General features: G+C 39.4%; 1 protein-coding gene across 4 annotated transcripts in view; it reads right to left on the bottom strand.

Annotated features, from left to right (window-relative positions):
• The window catches only part of CEMIP2 (cell migration inducing hyaluronidase 2), an 85568-nt gene that overhangs the window by 66101 nt on the left and 5428 nt on the right, over nucleotides 1-14039 (bottom strand). Inside the window, exon 1 of one of the 4 annotated variants that reach the window (XM_074394683.1) lies at nucleotides 4889-12789. The exons of the other annotated variants lie outside the window; for them this stretch is intronic. The gene's annotated coding sequence lies outside the window, so the exon portion shown is untranslated. Of the gene's footprint in view, nucleotides 1-4888; nucleotides 12790-14039 lie in introns of those variants that run through there. 4 annotated transcript variants of the gene reach the window in all.

The raw sequence follows: 14039 nt of genomic DNA, 5'->3' as shown, positions 1-14039 counted from the left end.
CAATCCTCCTGCCTAAGCCTCCCCAGTAGCCAGGACTACATGGTGCATGACACCATGACTGGCTAATTTTAAAATTTTTTGCAGAGATGGGATCTTGCCATATTGCCTAGGCTATTATCGAACTCCTGAGCTCAAGTGATCCTCCTACCTCAGCTTCTCAAAGTGCTGAGATTACAGGCGTGAGTCCCAGCATCCAGTCAGAATGTGTGAATTGTAAATGGTTTTTATAAAGTACTTTTTAAATTGTGTTAAACATACCATAAACTTATATTTTAACTATTTTGACTGTACAATTCAATGGCATTAAATACATTCACAAAGTTTGTGGCCATCACCACTACCCATTTCCAGAACTTTTCATCATCCCAAACAGAAACACTATATCCATTAAGTAACTCTCCATTTTCCCAGCCCCTGATAACCATCATAATGATTTTTTGAAAATATCAAGTCAGCTTACATCCCTGACAATCACCTTCACTACTTGTGTTCTACTGTCGCTGCTCCTCAACCCTGGCTGCATGCTATGATCACCCCCTAAGGCGAATGCTCAGTGCACCACTCCTCAACAATTAAATCAGGATTGCTGTCCCTGGGATCTAAGTATCTGTAGCTTTTAAATGCTCCCTAAGTGATTTTCATGAACATCTAGGTCGAGAGCTGCTGTTCTATGCCAACCGTTCTCTATTTTCAGCGTGCATAAGAATCATCAGAGAAGCTTGCTAAAAGCGTGGATTCCTGGGCTCTTTGCCCTGTATTTCTTCTGGCTCAGCTGGTGCAAAGAGGGCCCTGGATTTTACATTTTTAAAAAATGTATCTTGGTGACCCTGAAGCAGGTCACACTTTGAGTATCATTATTCTAAGCTCTTCAAATTGAAGACAAAAGTCTACGTGTCATGAGGACCCAAAGTGGCCCTAAAAAAGTTCCAATAGATAGACACTCATGTGTGGGTGTTCTAATTTCCCCACTAGACCTATCTAGTGATTAAGCAATTTAAGTATTTCTATCTGTGTTATCACCTAACTATATAGATTGTTAATTCATTTAGTGAGAAAGTCTAAAGTCTATCTTATCTCTTTAAATCCTCAAATTTTGTCTGGAAAAAAACAGATATTTAAATATTATGGTTAAGATGATAAAAATAGCTAACATAATTAGTGCCTTATGTGTATTCATTCACTTATTTAATACAACAAATCTATAAGGTAGATGCCATTACCCCTATTTTACACATGAGAGAAACTGAGACCCAAAAAGGTTAATTAACTTTCCCAAAGATCACACAGTTAATCAGGATTTAAACCTAGGTATTTTTACTCTAAAGTTTAGGCTCTTAACTTACTCCACTGCGTCTTTCCAAACAATTGAGAGACAAAGAATGAGCTTTGCAAGGGTGTCACTAGAACTCAGGGTGCTGAGTCTGAAAGGCATATAAATCTTCTCAGGAATTCTTCATACATAATTTTATAAACTATACATGCTTCATTTTTAACAGAAGCTGACACACCAAAACAGGGGAGTCCCTTTTAATTTTTTTTATGTTCTCTATAGTGAGTACTTAGAGTGAAAAAGTAAGTTTTGAATTAAACCTTACTCTGTTAAATTGCCAAGAGGAAGGGAGGGAGGGAGGGAGGGAGGGAAAAAGGAAGGGAAGAAAGGAGGGAGGGAGGGAGGAAGGAAGAGGAGGAAAGGAGCCAGGGAGGGAGGGAGGAAGGAAGGATCCTTCTTATGGCAATGATGGGGATAAACACATGGTGTGCTCTATGGCTTCAGAAACATGGTGTTTAACCTCTTACATCCCTTCCTTAACAACTAGAGCATCTCACAGTCACCTGACTTCATTCAATACCCTTACAATTAATCCCCTTCATCTTCTGCCAAACAGTGAATAAGATTCTAGTCATAAAGTACTTCCAAATTGCTCTAAACTATCAGCAAACCCATTAAACACAAAATGGTCATTAGAGAAGCCACAAACAAGCAATTCCCAGGACCCAAACGACCTGGGAATTAATGGGGGCAGAAAGAGAATCTAATCAGGAATTGATGCTGATTTTACACGGGGCAAAGAACATTCTCAGAGTCAGTGTGTCTGTCAAAAACACTTGGATTGTGGGGTTTGATTTCTGAACAAAAGTAATTATTTAGATGAAGCTCAAGCTTCATGACAAAAGAAAAACACCACCATTCAAGGTACTATTGAAGAACTGCTGCATGTGCCAAGCAGCAGACCAAAATAATGGAGATATCCTGCTGGAGTAAATGAAAGAGTACAATACAGACCCCGTTATGATCCTCTCTTAACAAAGAAAGGGCTAAAGTAGATATTCTTGAGTGTCAGCTCACCAGGGTGGCAGGGGAATCACAGCCCTAATCAGCTCTGAAAGGAAGTGGGAATCTTTTGTTTCTGAGGCTGTGATCATCTGATACTTTATTGTTTCAGGGTGAGAAAGGTTGTTATTATTTAACAGGCTGGTGGGGGTGGGGGTCTTCGGTGAGAGATAATGGGTCTCCAGATGTACCCACAACAAAATAAAAGGCATGAGAGGCTAAATGAAGTTACCAGCCTACTGGGCATAATTTATGTCTTCACGGTCAAAAAAATGGATCCCAACATGAAAATTCAGATGGCATCTGTCACAGACTAAAGTGGTCAATAAATCAAAAGTAAGCATGGTTGTGTTTTTCCTATAAAGCTCCAGCAAAACATTTGTGTGTCTATGCACATGTTCTGAATCCATTAGCTCTATTTTATTGAAAAACATGTAAATGTATAAGCAGCAAATACAAGATTCTTTTCCTAAAAGGTAATATGGTGTTGCACCATATATTAGAATAAAATAACCCAAAAAAATCATATTTAAACAGCTCCCTCAATTTATTCCAATTTTTAAAAATATAAGATACAAATATATTGCTTTAGGATTTCATTTTATGTTTGCAGATTTACTTCAGGCATATTATGTATTAATGACTTAAAAATATATTGATTGATAATTATAGATCTAAATTATTCATGGAAAAAACTGACATTCATTCAGTAAGCTAATTGTGAGCTCTTGCTATCATTAGAGGATTATGGTAGGAACTACGGGGTATACAGATAAAAGATTTATCGCATCCCCAAGAAATGCAATTCCTAAATTCCATTTTAAATCACTTGTTTGGAAGGCAAGTGAAGTTGACCAAGTTTCCCAGGCTATCTCGACAATGGCTGTTTAATCTCTAAAGTTGTTAGTACTTGTATCTGGGGACCTGAGAACAAAGGAGGAGCCTACCAGGGGAAAGACAATGAAGAGTTTCCTCTGGCTTACAAGGCAAACATTAGGCACCATTTTAATAATTTCACTACAGACCAGTATTTCACTTTAATAGTCAGTTTGTATCACATGCTATTGTTTTTTTTTTTTGAGACGGAGTTTCGCTCTTGTTACCCAGGCTGGAGTGTTACCCATGGTAACACTTGTTACCCATGGTAACACAGTGTCTTGTTACCCATGGCGCGATCTCGGCTCACCGCAACCTCCGCCTCCAGGGTTCAGGCAATTCTCCTGCCTCAGCCTCCTGAGAAGCTGGGATTATAGGCACGCACCACCATGCCCAGCTAATTTTTCGTATTTTTAGTAGAGACGGGGTTTCACCATGTTGACCAGGTTGGTCTCGATCTCTCGACCTTGTGATCCACCCGCCTCGGCCTCCCAAAGTGCTGGGATTACAGGCTTGAGCCACCGCGCCCGGCCATCACATGCTATTGTTTTAAAGCTTAAAGCTTCGTATTTCTAGTGGAAAACACATGCTATGCAGAGGGAGCACATGAGTACTTTATGACACGTTTAGACCAACTACAGACTGTGGCAAGACCTAAAATAAGACAGATAATCCAAAATGGAGATAATCTACGTCACTCACATTAAAATTGGAAATGTACTCCACAAAGCTTTTAAAGCATAATTTTTGGTATTTAGGTATTCCTTGAGAGAGTCATTCTGTATTTATTTACTGGATTATGAAAAGTGGTATCACAAAAGGTTTGGTTATGAGCCAAGGAAGTAAGCAAAGCAATTAGAAAACTGCACAAGCAATTTAGGCAAATATTAAATTAGATAATAAAGAAATGACTAAGACTATGAAAACCGATCAACTTAAAATATACTAATGCTGTTTTAAAAAAAAAATACAAATGCTGGAAAAACATAAGCATTGCAAAAAGTACCTAGTGCTTTTGTCTAATTCGCAGTTGCCCTCACAAAAAGATAGCTTAAAAACTCACTATTATTTTAAATTAAATTCTCTTGGGGGAAAAAAAAAACGGGTATATTACCTCAAAAGCAGTTCAAGGTGAGAGACTCGTATAGTTGGTAAGAGCATCCAGTTTATTTGGTAATAAATTACAGTAACTAAACACAGACAGCAATTATTTTGAGATTTTAATAACATTAAAGAAAATCACGCTTTTTTTTTAACCTATAAAAAGAGGCATAATTTTGGCCAAGCAAGGTGGCTCACACCTGTAATCTCAGTGCTTTGGGTGGCCAATGTGAGAGAATTGCTTGAGGCCAGGAATTCAAGACCAGCCTGGGAACACAGTGAGACACCCTGTAGCTACAAAAAAAAAAAAAAAAAAAAAAGAGAGAGAAGAGGCATGATTTTAAGAACATTGAGCTATTCTCACTTAATGCTTTCATGCACGAACCCTTCTCAAGTTTCCATAAATTAGCAGGACACAGTGGCTCACACTTGTAATCCTAGCACTTTTAGAGAATAAGGCAGAAGGATTACTTGAGCTCAGGAGTTTGAGACCAGCCTGAGCAACATAGTGAGACCTCATGTCTACTAAAAACCAAAAAAATAAACTGGGCACGGTGGCCTGTGCCTTTAGCTACTCACAAAACTGAGGCAGGAGGATCACTTGAGCCTGGGATGTGAAGGCTGCAACAAACTGTGACTGTACCAGTGTACTCCAACCTGGGTGACAAAACAAGACCCTGTCTCAAAAAAACAACAACAACAACAACAACAACAACAACAAAAACTCTTACAGGATCATCTTACTTCTTACTTTTTGCTTTGTTACAAGTAAAATTTCAATGAAGCAAACGAAATAGATAGCATTTGAAGATAAATCCTCTCAGCAAGGCATTTTACTTCTATAGAAGGGTGCGGCGCACGGGTGGAGCAATGGTGGCCACATGCTTGGATACAGGAGGAAAAGGGGCACTTATGTCTGACTCGGGTGGGGACTGCTGTGTCATTCCCTTATTGGCTAGGATTAGACCGCACAAGCTAGACTTAACCTGATTGGCTATTTTAAAGAGAGCAGGGGTCCGAGCTGGAGTGGCAGGGTGCGTGGTTTGGTGGGAAGGACGGTTACTGCTGGGTCAGAGCAGGTAGCCAGGGGTGACCTAGGTCAAAAGTGACCAGAGCAGGTGACTGCAGCAGGTGACCGGGATGAGTCAGGATGGAGCTGGGGGCTGGGGTAACAGATGTGAACTACTGATTAGACCTGGTGGAGAAGGTTGTTTACTGGAACTACAAGGAAGTTAAACTTTAAAATAGAGAATTAAAGAATAAGAGAGCTGAACATACTGACATACTAATTCTTTGAAGAGAAACTTGGGGTTCACTATATCTAACAGCCTTATGCTTCAGTTAATTTACATACTTGTTCATCTGCAGCAGACCATGAGCCTCGAGACCAGGAGTGATCTTCTCACAAAGGCTTATATACAGTACATAGTCAACAAATGATTGTTGAATTTAGATCACAAATTTCTGCCAAGAAATTAAGCAAAAATGCTATATATATATAGTTTTGAATATAAGCTGTATACACACACACACACACACACACACACACACACACACACATTTACTGGGGAGAAAACAAATGGTTGAAAAAATTAAGTCCACTTTCATTCAGAAATCAATTTGATTTTGTGTAAGCATACTGCCAAAGAATCTCTTGAACTAGATTCCTCTCTCTCTCTCTGTCTCAAACAAACACACACACACACACACACACACACACAGAGAGAGAGAGAGAGAGAGAGAGAGAGAAATTTCCTATTTAATCCTTCTTTGATATCCTGAGAAATTCGACTAATTTCTATATCAGTTTCTCTGATTCAGGAGAAAACTGAGAACAACACTACTTAAAGCAAAAGTCTGGATGAATTTTTATAAAATGCAATTCTAGTATGAAAACTAATAGGTGACTAAATGGTATTATTAACAACTGCAGGAAGGAATTCCAAAGATAAAGAGCAGCAAACTACCTAGATAAATTCAACCTTTCACAATATTTTGTAATAGTTTTAACGACACATAATGAAATGCAGTAGGCACACAGGCAAAAAGAAACATTCCGCTTTACTTTATAATGTTATGCTGACAGCCGATAAATGCTGTGATCAAAGAGAACAGCTTCTCAATACAGAGAAAGCGGCAGCAGTTCAAAACTCGCAGGAGCTCTTTAAAAGGGCTTTTAATGTTCTTTCTGCTGCTGAGATGTTAATATGCAAGACAAAGGTACTTGTCACTTACATGGCAGTTAAGGACACTTGCCCCCTAGGACATATCATCAGTCCCCCAAATAATCTAGCCCTTCTAACCCAATGCAGAGAAGGTCCCATAGCCACACAATCACATGTCAAGAAAAGCATATTGGTCCCATCATCCCCTCATATTGAACAACTAATGAAAATATAATATTTTTTATTCATTTAAGCTCTTTCAAATTATGCCTAGACTTTTTAAGAGAACTAATTTTTTAATGGAAGATTCAGGCTTATAGGAATAGCCAAGAAGTTGGCACGATCTAATCAAGTCTGTTGTTTTTTGATCGAGGACATAATTTTTTAAACAATATTCAATCTAAGGGTCAAGTTACAATCTTTGCTTTCCAAGAGTTTCAATACAACTGGCCAAAATTTGGCTAAGAAATTTTTTCTTTTTATTAAGATCTTTCTAACTCATTCACTAGTATGCCCAAAAAGTAAAAACATGCAGTAAAAAGAGGAGCATGAATCATCATGAAAAGAGATGTTACTATAATTATTTGTACTTCTGACCTAATAAAATATTTAACCAGATTCTAACTGCCTTGAATTTTCAATTAATAATTCCACATTCCCGACCTCCTACTTTCAGAAGAACACAACGAAGAATAAACATCAGGGATCACTATTTAGATTTTCTGGGTGGTTTGGTTTTGTTTGAGGGGAAGTAAGGTTAAGGCAGGTGTTTCATTTAGTTTTGTTTTAGATTCAGATTAGGTCCATTGACAAACTGAAGTCAATAAATACCTTGTACACAAAAAAAGCATCCAATAAGAAAATAAGTCTCCTTAGCAAAGGAGACTTTTTAGGTCCTCTAATTCCCCAAGTTTCAAATTAATATTTAAGTGTGACAAATATTTTCAAGAAGATTGTATATTTAAATAGCTATTACAAAGGTTTTCAAATACAAAGGTTGAAACAAAGTGTGTGGGTAGGAAGGAATATTTTCATATGTAGTTTAGCGGAATGTAATGCATTACATATTCTATTTTCAGAGCACACAGGATAATATACATTTTTTAAAAAAACAACCACTGCAAAGAATTCAACATAAATGCTAGGTCTAGACACACAACTATTTAGGAGAAAACAGACACAGATGGTTGAAACAATTAAGTCAACTTTCATGCAGAGATCTGTTCAATTGTGCATCAGCATACTCTCAAAGAATCGAAAACCCTCAGACCTCTAAACAGGTGTGGGGCCAAGGACCTGGGTCCCCTGAAGGTCACTGAAAAATCAGCTCACAAAAGCCAGATCAACAGGGGAAAAGACACACAAATGTATTTAACGTGCTATACACAGAAGCCTTCAGAATGAAAACCCAACCCCCAGATGGGGTACAGAAGCATGTATCTAACCTTCTAGAAATCAGAAAGAATGCAGGCTCAGAGCACAGCCAAAAAACAGGTTATGGTAGTAAATCAGGTTTTAGCTGCAGGACAGGTTATGTGAGGAGACTTGGCTAGCAAAGGTGGTCTTGTTATGTAGATGAACCTCACAGGTAGCACCCCCCAAGAGGAGAGATGGCAGATGTTTCTTTCAGATCTTTAAGGTGTCAGGCTCAATTAATCCTTCCTAGATCCGGACAAGAGAAAGCCTGGCTGCATTAATGCATATTTTCTATAGATGCAAATTTCCCCCACAGACAGGTTTGCAGGGCAACTTCCGTTTGCTGGTCCTCTGAAAGCCATCTCAAAATATGTCAAAGAAATATATTTGGGGGTAAAATATTTTTATTTTCCACAGGACATGCCTTCACACTGTCCCACAGGGCATATTCTCCATTATTACTTCGCCCTTCTCACGGCTCTTTTGTCTTTTTCCTTCAACTCTCAAAAATCAGTATGAGTCACAATCACCTGCAATTGTTTGACATGGTTCCAAGAAATAAGACACTCTGCGCAGTTAGTTTACTTACAAAGATCCTTGTTTTATTTATTTATTTAGAGACGGGGTCTCGCTCTATTGCCCAGGCTGGAGTGCAGTGGTGTGATTTCGGCTCACCACAACCTCTGCCTCCCAGGTTCATGCGCTTCTCAAAGAATTGAAAGAATTAAAAATTCTTGCAGCCTCTCATGTAGCTGGGACTACAGGCGTGTGCCACTGTGCCCAGCTAATTTTTGTATTTTTAGTGGAGACGAGGTTTCCCTATGTTGGCCAGGCTGGTCTCTAACTCCTGACGTTGTGATCCTTCTGCCTTACCCTCCCAAAGTGCTGGGATTAAAGGTGTGAGCCACCACGCCCAGCTTCTTGTTTACTTTACTTTTATTATGTAGCCAGGTCAATTTTCAGAGGTAGAAGGGAAATGCACCATCTATTAATTATAAACCTCTCCCTATGAAGTAAAAGGACAAGGGACTGAGAACCCCTAACTGTTTATATGCCCCTGCCTGCTTTATCCATTTGTTAAATCACTTGGGAATATCATTCCCAAGTGAAGCTATTGTTAAAATAAACATCTGTATACACTAGACTTCTAGACTTTTAGATTCACACCATGTATCACTCAGATAATCTCCCTCCTCAAAGAAAAAAAATACTCTCCCCAGTCCCAAAAACCCATTAAATTATTATAATACAGAAAAAACATAAGAAACTGTGGGAGTTTTGGCTCCCTAAAAGTTCACTGACATGAGGCAGATTGATTCATAGAAGAAAAGGCGTATTTAATATATACGCCTGGGAGCCTTCAAAAGGATAACCCAGCTTCCCAATGAGGCACAGAAGTTTATATGAGGTTACAGAGAGAATGAGGCCTTGGATCCTGGTAAGACAGGTTCTGGGAAGGAGAAGAGGAGAAATTCTATTGAGAGGCAATAAATGGTTACTAGGGAGAATGACTGGATGCGGGGATAGAAATTAATTTCTAAGTAGTTCTTTTTGGAATTCAAATGAATAGTCTTTTTCCTGAATAGGGTCTGTTCAGGTATGGTTAGATTTTGGTCCTTTCTGCAATGGATAATGAGTAACAGTGAAAGAAGCTGGGATAATTGTTTTCCTTGCTGGGGGGCATGGGAGTCAGTCCTATGTCTGTAGATAAAGGAAAAGTCTCTCCAGGCATTTTTTTGATCTCTAAAGTCTTCTAATTTAAAATATTCATTTTACCAAGGAGCCATATATTGGGGTGAGGTATTTTTACCTTCTTCAGAATATTTCAAACCTATAGTCCTAAAAAGACTAAATTTACTTAAAAAAAAAAAAAAGATACTAAGCTTTTGAATTAGAATAAATATTACTTAAAATTGAAAGATTTGTTTTTCCTGCTTAAACACTTACTTTTGTATTAAGCCAGTCTTTTTGCTAGAAAACTACTAAAAAACTAGTTAGGAAATAAATCTCTGGAAAAACAAAAATTAGCTATAAATACTAAGAGTTTGCTTACCCTGATAACAAAATAATAAATGCCTATGGTCTATATTTTAAAAACTCAGATTAGCAACTTAGCTACAATTTCACTAAAGTGGATATATCCTTGGCAAATTACATTGGACTCTCCTGTTAAAATATAAATCCCTCAAAACAAAGAGTGTCTATTTATAACGTTTAATGCCAAAAGTGAACCAAGTGAAAACATTTTAAAATGAAATAAATGACTTTAAAGAAATATTTCAAACTCATTCTTAAGTTTCTCTCATTTACGCAAGGTAAAGGAGGCAGCTGTCCAATTTTTCTTAGCCCAAATATACTAATTAATCATATCTTTTTCCAACGATGTTAAACAAGTCCACGAGAAGTAATAATTGACCCTAAAGCCAATAAGGCTGAAACGGCCAAAAGGTTAAAATGCATTATCATGGCCAAAAAAAGAAAAGCATAAAAGGAAAAAAATGCAGACCTACCACAGACCAAGGGAGGAGGAAGGGTAACAATTAAGAACACCTAACACTCTTTGACCAACCAAAAATAAAAATAAAAAGAGAGCAAAGTACATGGGCCTCTAGGTGGAAGTAAAGAACTGGGAGATGAATTGCAGGAAGATATTGTTCTTCAACCGGGAAAATTAGAAAACCGGGAAAAGGATCGTTTTACCTACCGGTCATTCTCTATTCCCTTCGGTTTCCTTTTTTCCTATTATTATTTCTCAGATTTCTTTCTCTCCTTAATTCTTTTTATTGAAAAGCAGTTCTCTTTTCTCCCTTACCTCCCCAGTGATCCTAGACCATCCCCCTTCGCCCTTGTTCTCAACTGGCTGGGAAGATTCAAGAGCGGCTTCCAACCTGCTGGCAGTGACGGATGGCTGTGCAGAGGCACACAATGGCGAGTGCAGGCGTCACCAGCCTTGCAGCTGGCCTTCCAAAGAAAGAACCAAAGCCGAAGTCTGTCCTGAGGGAGGCTGATTTAATTAAGGTTCTAGCAAAGGGCAGAGCTGCCTGTGGGCTGCATTCTCTGCAGAGAGCCAGGGACAACGCATTAAAATACTTCTCAAGAAGAAAAAGCCAAGAAAGCTATGTCGGTAAAACGTTGAAAGGTGGGAAAAATGAAAAGGCAACAGAGATGTTTGAAAAACAAGCAAAGGCCTGCCAAAGTTCAGGATCTAGTGATGTACAGATACCAAAATGCAATGACAGTAGGAAACTCAGGAGTATGTTTTGATGTGCCTTTCACACTAGAAACATTTCAGATGAATAATGAGATGCCCAGACTGACATGATCCAGGGTTGTTCAATCCAGCATCATAGCGAAGTTTCTATGAACAGCAGGGCGAGGACCAGAACCCAAGTGTACTATTTCTTTCAACTCTGTAATACATAGCCTTTTTTTTTTTTTTTTCCTGAGACAAAGCCTCACTCTTGTCCCCCAGGCTGGAGTGCAATGCTGCTATCTCGCTATCTCGGCTCACTGCAACCTCTGCCTCCTGGGTTCAAGCAATTCTCCTGCCTCAGCCGCCCGAGTACCTGGGATTACAGGCACCTGCCACCATGCCAGCTAATTTTTGTATTTTTAGTAGACACAGAGTGTCACTATGTATGGCCAGGCTGGTCTCGAACTCCTGACCTCAGGTGATCCACCCGCCTCAGCCTCCCAAAGTGCTGGGGTTACAGGGGTGAGCCAGTGTGCTCGGCTCATAGCCTATTTTTAATATAACCTTAACCACTCGGAATAAAGCCTTTTCAAACAGGGAACAAGTTCCATTTTGAGCATCTCTTAAGAGAAAAGGGGTCTGCTAGACAGAGACCCAATTGTACAAAAAATAAACATGGTTCCTACTTGCAAGAAGCTCACAGCCCAGCATTTAGGGTGAGAAAGAGTAGAAAGACAACACAAGTAAACAAGCAATTAAAATGAATGTTGAGGCAAAGAAAGTAGGCTGAGGAGGGGGTTGCTTGAGTCTATTACATCCCTATGAATGAAAGAGAGTTTAGTTTTCTTTTTTTTTTTTTGAGACAGAGTTTCACTCTTGTTACCCAGGCTGGAGTACAATGGTGTGATCTCGGCTCACCGCAACCTCCGCCTCCTGGGTTCAGGCAATTCTTCTGCCTCAGCCTCCTGAGTAGTGGGGATTACAGGCACGCACCACCATGCCCTGCTAATTTTTTGTATTTTTAGTAGAGACGGTGTTTCACCATGTTGACCAGGATGGTCTCGATCTCTTGACCTCGTGATCCACCCGCCTCAGCCTCCCAAAGTGCTGGGATTACAGCCTTGGGCCACCATGCCCGGCCGAGAGTTTAGTTTTCTAAAAGCCCTGGCAAATGTACTCACCCAAATGTGTACCATCAAACTATTACTAATATCTTCCTTACTTTGCATGTGTAAACTAATGTCTACCACTAAACTCTGCCATTAAAATAACCACACACTGCCCAACAGAGACTAAAAGGTATGGGAGGGAGGAGGTGACAGACTACAGAACTCTTTCATATTCTTCCAAAGGGTGTCACCTGCAGGTGAGTTCCAGGCCAAATTACAAAACAGTCATAGTCTCTCTCTTCCTAGGGCATGTGAAAACTAGGCCAAACAAAACGACCATATTACACCTTCTCAACGATTTACGTTCAAGACTCAATGGTGCTACAGAATCAAAAAGCAGAACTTCTAACAAGTAAATACACAGCACTAGAATGGTGGCTGGACTTCACCTAGCTGAATAGGGATAGACTGTGGCTAGGAAGAGGGGCACAATGATGTGCACTTGTAGTCCCATCTGTTCAAAGGCCGAAGCAGTTGGATCACTTGAGCACAGGAGTTCAGGGCTATACTGTATTAGGACTACTATAGAGCCAATGCACTCCAGCCTGAGTAACCTAAAAAGACCCCGCCCCCACCCACCCCATCACCACTCCCCTGCCTCCACCCTCACCCCCACCCCCACCCCTGTCAAAAAAAAAAAATTACTGGCTAGCAGCAGCACAGCAGGCAAACAGGGGCTATGTGACAAGCCCAAGGGGTGAAAGCACTAACAGGAAGCAAGAAGAAACACTTGAAGGTTAAAGCCAACCTCACACTCTGCCCAGCCCAGTTCAAGTATGTTTTTTAAATCCTCATATATAGTTTTTTCTCTTTTATAATGGTGGCACTGGTGACATTAAAAAGCAATGTTATTATGCGTGCATTGGCTCACACCTGTAATCCCACCACTTTAGGAGACTGAAGTGGGAGGATCACTTGAGGCCAGAAGTTCAAGACCACCCTAGGCAACATGGTGAAACCCTGTCCCTACAAAAAAAAAAAAAAAAAAAAAGATTAGCTGGGCATGGTGGTGTATGCCTGTAGTCCCAGCGACTCAGAATGCTGAGATGTGGAAAGACAGCTTGAGCCTAGGAGGTAGAGGCTGTGGCAGCTATGATCACACCACTGCACTCCAGCTTGGGTGAAAGAGTGAGACCCTGTCTCAAATAAATAATTTTTTCTAATGTTATGTACTTTTTCAAACCACAATTTAAAAAAAAAAAGGAAAAACACAATAACTCATTTTTCTAATTCTTTCTGAAACAGGAATCAGGCATCTGTCGCTGTGTTAAACTAAATCTTTCCCATTCCTAAAATGCTAATAATTAACTTTCCAAACTTCATTGTATGTGAAAAAATGACTCATTCTTCAGAGTAGTGAATCACCATTACAGAGACCTTTAAGACAACAGAAGTACAGTTTCCAAAGGGCACACCAGTAATTAAGTAAAAGCCCCAAATCGATAACAATTGCACACTGGAGGGGGACTTAATCTGACCTGACCATGATATCACATTTGCAGTGGATATTCATATTGTTTTAAGATACTTACGTGAAACTCAGTCAGAGGTCAATTCTTTTCTCATGGGCTCAATAATGGATTGTCTTAAATTTCAACTCTTTCAGGCAACAACGTCCTAATGACACTTCTAACCAGTGGTAAAGCCATATTAAAAAAATATTAGGGTTAAGAGTGCCACAATCTCTATCAGGCAAACTTTTCATAACATAAAATTCCTATCAAATATTGTTGAACTTTTACTTATGGTTCAAACTACAATGGACCCTTAATACAACAAATGTAAAA

The sequence above is a fragment of the Saimiri boliviensis genome, chromosome 2 (assembly GCF_048565385.1).
Source record: "Saimiri boliviensis isolate mSaiBol1 chromosome 2, mSaiBol1.pri, whole genome shotgun sequence".
NCBI classification, from domain to species: Eukaryota; Metazoa; Chordata; class Mammalia; order Primates; family Cebidae; genus Saimiri; species Saimiri boliviensis.
This window is presented reverse-complemented; position numbering and strand designations above follow the sequence as displayed.